This window comes from Leguminivora glycinivorella, chromosome 5 (assembly GCF_023078275.1).
Source record: "Leguminivora glycinivorella isolate SPB_JAAS2020 chromosome 5, LegGlyc_1.1, whole genome shotgun sequence".
In the NCBI taxonomy this organism is placed as follows: Eukaryota; Metazoa; Arthropoda; class Insecta; order Lepidoptera; family Tortricidae; genus Leguminivora; species Leguminivora glycinivorella.
Window position 1 is genome coordinate 26,475,796 of NC_062975.1, and position 12,196 is coordinate 26,487,991.

Genomic DNA, 12,196 nt, shown 5'->3' on the forward strand with positions numbered 1-12,196 from the left:
GTGTATTATTTTTTTTATTCTTTAACCGTTCATCACACGTATTTTGTGCTTATGGTGCGTCTTCTGTAACATATTTAATTGATAAACTGAAATAAATGCTATACGAGTATACAAAGAAAAAATTGCCAAGGCCTCCAAGTGTATTTTCTGTGAAGATAATTTAATTTGTTCTAAGAATATTTAAGTCTTATTATTATTTAGTTTATAAATATTTGTATTAACAAAACAAATATTATTTTTAACGTGGGGCTATGCCAATTTGTGTAATGTTTGCAATGATTTATTTACTTATTTAAATTACATATTTGCATAGATACGTTAAACTTATATTGACCGGGATATAGACCGTGATTACCTTTTTGATTTTTGTCGAGCTCCCGATATTTCGCAGTTGCATGCATCATGATCACGGAAAACTGACGAAGGCGGGTGAAAAATCAAAAAGGTAATCACGGTCTATATCCCGGTCAATATAAGTCTAATGAAAATAACCGTGAATTATTCAAAACTCTTAGATACGTTAACCACTTACTTACCATTTAAATCTTACTTTTGTTACCCCACAGATACATATGTCACTTTGTTTGACCATAAAAAGAGGCATCCTACACGTGCATTGTATTCAGTAAGAAATATACTAATTAAATCAGTATTACGTAATTATTCATCCAAAAAGAATACGGTATTGTGCTGTAGTTTGTGGTGTCAAGTTAATAGGTATGCCAATATGCACATGCAGCCCTTGAAGATTTGATGACACGTTTTTTTATGTTTTCGGTATGTGAAATTACAAAGGATTGCTTTTATTTGAGAATTAGCCTTCTGTCAACCAAATAATTGTATACGAAATAGATCACTGCTAATGCTAATCATTTTTTTAGGGTTCTGTAGTCAACTACTACGAACCCTTATAGTTTCGCCATGTCTGTCTGTCCGTCCGTCCGTCTGCGGATGATCTCGGTAGGTAACCGTTAGCACTAGAAAGCTGAAATTCATATTTTCGGAAATAATTGGTCCTAAAGGAAAAAAACCGGCCAATAAGAGCGTGTCGGGCCACGCTCAGTGTAGGGTTCCGTAGTTTTCCGTATTTTTCTCAAAAACTACTGAACCTATCAAGTTCAAAACAATTTTCCTAGAAAGTCTTTATAAAGTTCTACTTTTGTGATTTTTTTCATATTTTTTAAACATATGGTTCAAAAGTTAGAGGGGGGGGACGCACTTTTTTTTCCTTTAGGAGCGATTATTTCCGAAAATATTAATATTATCAAAAAACGATCTTAGGAAACCCTTATTTATATTTCAATACCTATCCAACAATATATCACACGTTGGGGTTAGAATGAAAAAAATATCAGCCCCCACTTTACATGTAGGGGGTACCCTAATAAAACATTTTTTTCCATTTTTTATTTTTGCACTTTGTTGGCGTGATTGATATACATATTGGTACCAAATTTCAGCTTTCTAGTGCTAACGGTTACTGAGATTATCCGCGGACGGACGGACGGACGGACGGACGGACGGACGGACGGACGGACAGACAGACATGGCGAAACTATAAAGGTTCCTAGTTGACTACGGAACCCTAAAAAAAGTCCGTGTCCCCCCCCCCCCCCTCTAACTTTTGAACCATAATTATGTTTAAAACATATGAAAAAAATTACAAAAGTAGAACTTTATAAAGACTTTCTAGGAAAATTGTTTTGAACTTGATAGGTTCAATAGTTTTCGAGAAAAATACAGAAAACTACGGAACCCTACACTGAGCGTGGCCCGACACGCTCTTGGCCGGTTTTTATAAATCATGTTGCTAATTCGATATTTTTCTTTAATTTCTGACGTATTAACATTTAAGTAAATTTACATTGATATATTTACAATAAGGGTATCTTTGTTTAGTTATTTTTTTATTACGTTACTAATACGATAAAAACACATCAATAGATTTTGTAAGAAGTCGGTGACTATAATGAAAAATAATATTTTTTTTACAACGAATAAAAACAGATTGATATCCTAATTTTATTTATACTAATTTAGAGAATTACTCAACTAATCGACTCATAATTGAACTAATCACACATATTCTAAATTTAACTAAATTCAATTTCAAAATTCTAAACAAATCTACAGACACCTACACCATTCGACAAACAAAAACTAAATACATTCATAAAAATAACCTTTATTTTGGTCACCCTGTATCCCATTACGCATAGCACAATTTTTACGACCAGTTTTTGCCAACTATTGTCCCCGTGTCCAAAGCAACAATATCAATGACCACTGTTTGTTTTGGTACTTTGTGCACAGTGGGCAAAAACTAGGGCAACCCTTTGACTAGGCACCGACTCTTTTAACTGACCAATAGTGGGTTTTATATAGTTGTAATAAGGATTAAGAAAGGGGCATGTGTATAGTACGGACTGAGTGGTAAAAAAAATGTAAAGGTGCTTTTTTTGATGATTCAGAATCGTTTGGTATACTTATACGTATACTTCGCAATAAAGTTATTAAATTGTTACTGGTATGTATTTAGAAATTTTAAAAAATGAGATAAGTGCGAGTCGCGCTTGTGTATCAAGGGTTCCGTACAAACTTAACTTATTTTTACCAACTAGGGAACAAATCAAATTATTTTGTTGAATATTTTTTGATTTGTTCTTTTTTTCAAGTAGTCACACTACTACTAATATATAAATTATAAATCGCGCGCGTGGGCGGGCGTGTGGTCTAGTGGTAAAGACGTTAGCCGCGTAAGCTGAAGACCCAGGTTCGATTCCCGGCTCGGCCACCAGTGGGCCTTGCCGTTTTTTCTTTCGTGTATGATATCTATTTCAATTTATTTTTACCAATTGATAATTTTCAGGTTTTTCCCAATGTAGAATAAATGAACGTATGTATACTCAAGGGAATCAGTCTTTAAAAATATTGTTACATGCACAAAATATCTAATGTGATATAATATATACGAATAATGTAAGTATAGAATCAAAACTCTAACACCCATTATGTAAACAACTAACTTTGATAGAACTAATGCGTGACGATTGTTGACACGAATACATGTATATTTTAATAATAATTAATTGAGTTTACTACAACAAATACGACTAACGTAAAACCAAGCGTAAAATAAAGGTAAACAACATTTGCCAATATTAACAACTAAAACAGCAATTTTACTACTTTGAAAATGAAAAGCGAAAAAATGAAAAATATTTATTGTAGATAAGTAGGTATAAAGCTAAACCTAAGTATTACATTTGTACGGACTACAATCTACGAGTATGTTAATATCTAACTGAAATAACTTTATTTACGACTTTTTAATAGCTCTATTATCTTATTAATTCAAATATTATTTTTAATCAGTGTTATTATGATTTGAGCAAAAACATAAAAAGCATAGGATAATTTATTATATTTATTAACTTAACCAGCTATCATAATTATCGTAGATTGATCCGTTACTGTTGAATATAATTTTGCTTCTTTTAAGCATTATTTCCAAACACTTTTTAAAATCAATAATCTCTTGGACATGCTTTACATCTATCCACCAAATGGTATCTTATTCGACGACAAAACAAAAATGGACCCAATTTTTTAAGTGGGCGGCGACAAAACACTCGGCTACACATAAAACAGTTACAAAATACGCACAAAAAATGCTCCACAAACGGACAGTAGCCGGAAAAAATGTAACGGTCCCGATTTTTAACGATCCACCCTTTAAGAAATTCCGTTACTCGCAACAATGGTCACAAACTAATAGATTATGCAAAAACCGACCGATCTTCCTATTCATAGTATCATTCCCAGGGTTCATAAAGGATCCAACGGCAATCGATATTCACCAGGATGACACCTTGTTTGAATATACATCTTTTCCCAGGATCCTTTCAATCGATATCAAAGGGTTGCTAGGGATGCTATAGGCAAATTCGATTATCTACCCAGTCTCCCGGCATTCTCACGCACATCCCGAACTACGACAATAAATCTTTGCATACGAAGCATAATAAAAAAACGCTATTAAAAAGAGAATTATCTATGCGCCACCCCTCACGCATATGCATAAGAAAAGGGCCCGAACACACCCAAATTATACGCCAAGATGACAAGTGCTGGCGCCCATCAAGAACCCTAAATGTCGCAAACATTTCGCCAACAATAAATGCGATACTTGCTTCCCGGTGCGATTTTTTTCTATACCTGTACCCCTCGCGAACTTGGGACAGTTTATTTGCATTTTTTGTATTATTCCTTTTCAAATAGTATCTTAACCCTATTCAATAATGTCAGGGGTTAGGTTGCACTTAACATTCAAAAAAGGGCAGGTACATTTCTCTTAATATTCTCGCATAAATTATAGTCAGGTACATTGTGCTCTATTATGCGTCCGCGAGGGGTGCGCTCGCAAAAGACCGTAACGCCAATTCTCGACTTTCGCAATTTTATTTTCTATTTATTTATGTTAGGGTACTTTTTTGTGCGGATGCACTTTTGAACTTTGATTCGGAGACCTCGATGGGAGCGGATCTACGCCGTTCACTTCCTCAATGGTTTAACCCGTTTCCTTTGTAAGAATTTATGCAAAAAAGTTCTACCCATCCTATTTTTTTACACAATAAAATTTAGGGGCTATGCACATTATGCAAATGCGTGCATAAATTTTGTTTCCACACACGGGGGAGCTATTGATCGAGATTGTGCTTTGCTACGTTTCGATATGGTGGATATTTGATAAATAGTGTTGGTAATTTTTTACGGATTAATAAGCAAGTATGCGATTTTTTTTTCGTAGTTGCTTGTTTAGAAATGCGGTTCTTGCTGCATTTTTTTCTCAGGCCCGTCTTACCGTTAGAGGCGTTTTTATTGTGCGCCGGTGACACATGAACCGGGCCGGATTAGAATATGTAATTACTTCCTTTACGGTTTTCGGAAACGGTTGTAGGTCCGTTAGCGGTTGGTACCTCGGCGGGCTCGGCGGGCGCGGTGCGGCGCGGGCGCATCTTTGTGATGCTAACTACGTCGTTTGTATGTATTTACACAGGTTTGGGGTTAACGCATTTGTGATTAAAGAAATCAAGGTACTTTGAAAGGCAGCTTGTATGTTAAATAGTTAAAAGTGTTTTAAAATATGTACCTATGGAGTATTGAGATTTTTTTCTGCGAAGTTAAAAAATATATTATGTGCAGCTGAGTAAACCAAGAGATAAAAATATAAGAAAAAATGCAGAAAGGTTGTTAAAATAAATCTAGCGCAATCGTTGTAGGTACTTAATTTTAATGTCATTTTTTGTGACACCTTCAAAGCTAAGGTAATTAGAGCATCTTGCCGTCACACCGGTAACCCTTTGCTGCGCCATCATCCCGCAGTAAAAGCCCATTACCCATAATGCAAACGGACAAAATAAACAAACCTCAGATCCGTTATTCAAAAAAAATCAATACCCACCAAAAAGGGCGGTACACCGATTGTTGTCGACGGCCCTTCGCAAAAAAACACGCTTTTTTAAAGAAAAAACACTTGGCCCCTTTTTGCGCCGAGCCATTGTCTCCGCTCTATTGTCTTGACAATTTGAAATATTTTTATGCTTTCCGGACCACAAATGTTTTGGACTTATTCTCGATAACTATTATTTAGCAAATTTATCGATGGGCCGCTCCCATTGTCTCTAAACGATTAAAAATAATCGTATGATTAGTATCTTAAATGGCAATTTGTACACGGATGCCGCGTTGACATGTTTTCCGATGTTCGGACTGATAATGAAGTAGCGATGTTAGACATACATATAACGGTGCCGTATGCTAGAAAGCGGAATGCTGAAGGGAACAACACATACATATAGAAACAGACGACAAACAATTTATCTTTTGCAATCGTTTGATAGTAAAATTAGCATAATTGGTATGATTTATTAGCGAATTATGCGATGCATTGATTCCGATCGAAGCTTTTTGGACGATTAGCATGAGAATGGTAAAGGTGGAACATTTTGCGATATAAATTGTGGCCAAATTGTTTTGCAGCTGCTGTTTGATTGTCATTAGGTAGGTTTCTTTATTATAATATATATAATATATAGATATTTTTAAGTAATTGTGTGTCGTTATAATACTTTTTTGTAAATTGTATTTTTTGTCTATGTTAGTTTATTCGGTGTATTGGTGTTTATGCTGTAATGCCGTGTAAACTTATTAAATAAATAAATAAATATTAAATAAATAAATAATGTATTCGCTGATTCATAATTTTAACCGATCTATGTAAAATAATTAAATAACTCTAAAAGACATTTGAAATTTATCCAAACGTAAGTGTATGGGAACTACGAGATTTAATTGGCGTGCAGTTGCCTTACGAATTGTATTTAATATTTAATTAGTCTGTGTTTCAACATAATAAACTAATCGGCAATTTTTTAGGCTTCAACTATCAGCTGTTTTGTTAATACTTTAACTGGGTAGATCAGAAGATCTCTTCTTGAGTGGAATATAATATTATAAATGTATGAAGGCTTTGATTAAGTGTTTAAAACATATAAATCAAAACTTTACCAGTTTTTATTCGCAGATTACATAGGTACATAATATATCATACACACATACAAGGATTTTGGCGAAATTTTAAAAGCAAACAATATAAGCCATACGTGACTTAGCATGTATATGTAAAATACACATTAAACAATCAATAAATCTAAACTGAAAAGCCTATCTAATACCTTACAATTAAACAGCTAACTCACACCATCTGCTCCATACAGATATCACTATAAATTACCAGAGCATCGATATTCAAAAAATCACTTGATATTTTTATGCAAATTCGATATTTGAATAAAGTAATAAGTAACTAGTATACTTAACCCTTTTGTGAGTCCCTAGTGAAGGAATGTGGTATTTGCATTGCAAATGATTCCGTTTTTTGCGACGTAACGGGGCAGATGGCAGAGTTGAAAGGGCAGTAATGGGTTGTCAATACAACGACTTACTAATGAAGTTTTTTGACTTACCAAATATATAGGTAACTATGAGTATGAGTTACATAAATAATTGTAGGTAAATAGATACCTACTCACATATGGAGGAACCACGTTATTTCTTAAGAGGATACGGTAGCGAAAATGCTAAAATGGAAAGGAGCCCCCCTTTCAACTTGGGAATTTTAGTTAAATATACAAGTGTTATTAACTAGATTTATCGAAAAAAAATTGTCCATTGAAAACAACTCAGTCAAAAGATATTTCAAAAAATCTTTAAAATCGCGGTTCCGCTCTCGACTCTTTCCTCCTTCAAAACTTAATCAATCGGAATGAAATTTGAGAATCTGAATAACAATGAAATAATCTATGTCGGATTGTTTAGCTTTTTTGGCTAATTGTTACCAATCTTGAGTATCACACCTTTTTTTGCGCCACAATGAAAAAGGCCGTTTTTGGAAATTTTTGATTGGCTCTAGTGTCTTTAAAAAGCAGAATATCAAAAAAATCAAAACGGTCCGACATAGATGAAAATAATAACAATCTATGTTGAAAAAATCATTGCTCTATCTTCAAAAACCAGGGAGGAAATAGTCGAGAGCGTTTGTATGGAAATTGACCCCTACCGTAGCCTCTTAATGGGGGAAAAAGTTAAAATTTCTAGTACGAGCATTTAGTGTGGGCTGTAAATACAAAATCTAACTAAAGTCTACGAATTGGTTTAAGAAGTAGTTTAAAAACGGTAGGTACAGGTCCATTGTTATGTTGCTATTACTACACGATTTAACTAAGATAAGATAGGTACATTTATTGATAAAAATTAACATTTTTTACACGTCAGAACATCTTAATTTCACTGTAATGAAATGAAATTTATTTGATAACAGATCGTTACATGTCAGTACTAAATAGAATATTATGTTATTATTGTGTATTGAACTCAAAATATATTTATTTCATTTGGTATAAACAATATCTATGTTATACTATATTATAATTATAGTATACGGTACTGTACAGTACTGTAGGGAGATATAACGAGTTTTAATAAATAACAGTGCTTATTCCTATAATTTGTAATTATTATCAAGAAATCTTTCCCACTAATTTATCTACAAAGTTTCATTTTCATTTTTTTCATAAGTTTTACTACCCTATCCTATTCAAGGGTTGCAAAACTTGCAAATACCTCATTGATTCGTCAATGCAGTTGCCAATGTTTCTCAATAGATGGCGCTAGTAGTAGCAAAATTAATTAGTTTCTTTATTATCAGCTTACGAAGATAAATCCAAGCGAGACATTTATTACTCCTACTTTTTTTTTAATTCAAGATAATCGATTTATTGAAAATGAAAATGAAATATTTATTTTTCAAGTAGGCATATTACAATGCGCATATGAACGTCAAATAAAGCTACGCCGGCTCTAACCCTACGCCTCAGCCTCGAGAAGATATTAAATCTATAATTACTTTTATTAGTAATTACTCTTTACTTGATATAAGATGACTGGGATACTCCCACAGGATCGGGACAACTCAACTAGAATAATTTTGGATCGCTGCGCCATTGAGTAAGAATTAATATAAGATATAACTAAATATTTACTCATTAGCTTAAATTTGTATCGTCGCATGCCTAAAGGGTCCTTAGGCTTCATCTGCAATAGGTAGAATTTATTTTGGGATTTCGAAAAACGGCCTTATTGAACTTAAGAACCAATTTTTAATAAAATGCCAATTATACTTATTTTAAAATGCCTACAAATGGTAACCGTAAACGGTACACGGTATTTTCTCGATCGTCATCAATCTGGCGAAGTGTGCCGAAGCCGATGTCTGCCGAAAGTTTATCTGCCTCCATCGGCGCAGATAGATAACATTAATAAAGTAAGGTCACGGTGTATTCCGCTTGGAACTGCTCATATAGGTACTTTCAAGTTCAAAGGCACGGTCATTAAGTTTGAGAAGCGTCCACTTTACGTTATAGATCCAAAACAAAATATTTCAGACAAAGGGCTAAAGTAAACTGAGAATATTAAGGCATTAAGTCCAACATTTGGATGGTGATAAGCAATAATGTGTCAACCCACAAAAACTAAAAAAATGAGATTTTAATGCCATGTTATAGCTGGATTTTTAAACTTCTATTTGCAAAAATGACCTTTTCATTTTGAAAATTTTTACTATCCCAAAAGTAAAAAAATAGGTTAACACAAATCCTATATCGTGTGTTGCCTGTTTTGCATTAATGTGTCAAGAACCTTAACTTATTATAGTAATTGGCAGAAGACATATTTAAATTACAATAATGTGTTATGAGGGTATACTCAACGATTTTTTTACACTTGACTCATTCTTGCAAAACGCAAAAAATGACATAGTTACCCACTATGAGACTTGAATGATTATTGCAAAATGATATTTTATTCGTTGTTTTATGCTACGACCCGTGTTATAAAACATAAGTCATTATTGTTAAATTATATTCGGGTCATAAATTGTTCGTTTTTGGTGTAAGTACCATGACACTATATTGTAAAATATAACTGTTCATATTAATTTATGTTTGAATAAGTTATGACTTAGTCCATTAGTATATTTTTGCACATGAATAGTAAATTCAGTACGAAATTGAACATTTTAAGTCATGAATATACATATTCGTTATTATAATTTGCAAACATTTTTTACAAGTACGTGTTTATATAAAAATCTAATATAAGCTACTATTTTTTTATAATTACTAATTACATTAAGACGTATTAATGTATGCATAAAAATATTGTTTGATTTTTGAATACTTACTGAATGGTAGTTTATTATTTTGTTAAAGATATTTTATGTTTTGTTCTTGTACAAGTCATGAGTTATTCATAATTTAAATGACTTAGTCTATTTCTTAGCGTAAAAAAATATTTTGTTGTATATTTTAGATAAGTAGTTTGTTTTTTTAAAAGATGATTATTTGATTTTTGTAACGATTTTTTGTTGAAAAAGCACAGATAATTTAAATATGTGTCTAGAAATGATCATTACTCTAATAGTTAATTTATAGTATTTTATTCAACAGGCGTTTAAAGGAGGTCAAGAAATATGAGTGGCGTACTTTCCACGAGTATTTTGGAGTCAGTTAAACACCATTGCATACAATACTTTTACAACGACCATGCACTTAGTTTTTAATAGTTTTTTTAAATAATTCTCGCGAAATTCACACTGTTTCCTGTATTGCAAAGGTTTGCACTGTCAGCTCAGCTGCCCAAAGCCTTCCCGCGCACGCACGCAGTATCGTTAATGCAATGCGTTGCCATGATTACAGAACCAAACAATGCGTTTTCAGTTTTTTCGATACGCACAATCCTGTAAATGACGGATAACAGTTCGGGAGTAGAAAAATCATTAAAAGTTTTGATTAATAAATAATGTATTGATTCCTACATGACGACCGGTCTGGCGCAGTCGGTAGTGACCCTGCCTGCTACGCCGCGGTCCCGGGTTCGAATCCCGGTAAGGGCATTTATTTGTGTGATGAGCACAGATATTTGTTCCTGAGTCATGGATGTTTTCTATGTATATAAGTATTTATATATTATATATATCGTTGCCTAAGTACCCACAACACAAGCCTTCTTGAGCTTACCGTGGGTCTCAGTCAATCTGTGTAAGAATGTCCTATAATATTTATTATTATTTTATTATTTATACCTAATAACATAAGTGACCATGACTGATATGTTACTTAACACTTATAAAGTTAAAAATATGCATAGGTAGAGTATTTTACAATAACAATTTATGTGCTTTAACATGTTTATTTAAGACTCATAGATATTTTTAAACAATTAGCAAAAGTGGGTTAAGTATCATAACACAGTCTTGAAAAAGTTTGACGTCGTCGAACAATTCGCAATAAAAGAAAAGGGCATTATTTCGTCAAATTGAAGTTTGTTTTGAAATTAAGCTACAATAATCACTACTACTGAACGTATTATAGCTGAAAAACACAACAATCTATATAAAAAACAATGTTTTTTATGAGAAACACAAAAAAATGAGAAAAAATCTTTAGACGCCATTTTCTCAAAATGGTTGGCGTGTGGGTTGACACATTATTGCTTATCACCATCCATTTGTACTTTTTTTTATTACTTGGTTAATCTTTAAAAAAAAGATTTAATACCGTACCTACTAAAAAATCTTCATTTCTGGAGCTTACGATAGTAAACAAAAATATGTTATTTAAGTACGTAAATAATAGGTACTGCTACCACAGATTACTTATGATAAGTTAGTTTAGTTTCTCGTTTAGTAACTCGTGTGTAAAAAGGCATGAAGTCCAATGAATAGGTAAACATAGGCCAAAGAAAAAAATAATCTGAATTACTCTACGTGCATTATCTAAGTAAGCTCTAAATTGTATGATCAAGATGAAAAATCAAGGCCTTATGTTTAGCTAGTACTTAACTTAAATATTCTCTAATTTATACCGAATTTAATTTTTAAAAGGATTTGGCAAGTGATAAGTAGAACACAACAACTAATTGATAGTCTCGAGCACTCTGGCCGAAACCTATAAAAGTGATATTGATGATGGCCGCCGCGCGACCCCCGACCTGCTCGCGCGCCGATCACGTTACGCTAACGGAGAACACTAGTAAAAGTTCATTTTTTTATAATATAGGCAGCAAACGAGCAGACGAGGCGCCTGATGGGAAGCAGTCATCGCCAACCATGACAGAAGCCACAACACAGCTATGCGTTGCTGAGCTTTGAGAACCCTAAATACCTGCTTTTTAGAGAACCCCATGTCGTAGCGCAAGTAAAACACCTCAGAAGGTAGCTCATTCCTCAACTTGCACGTTCTGGGCAAAAACGAGCGTTTTTTCTTTTGACATATTATATACAGGTGCTTACATTTATTTGTACTAACCTGGTGTATTATCCCATTGCTAAGAAAGGCCTCCTCTCGCTTCTTCTACCCAAGCCTATCACGTGTGTAATCCTGCCAGCGTGGACAGAATGCGTCCAAGTCATCCCGCCATCTCTTTTTCGGTCTGCTTGACCCCGGCCTGCACCCTCAACAACATACTTTTAAAATTACATAGCTACAGAGCTACACTGTCGAATTCTAGTTATGTTTCTAAGATGTAGCGCTGGTGGACCAGCGGTAAGAGCGTGCGACTTTCAATCCGGTTTCGA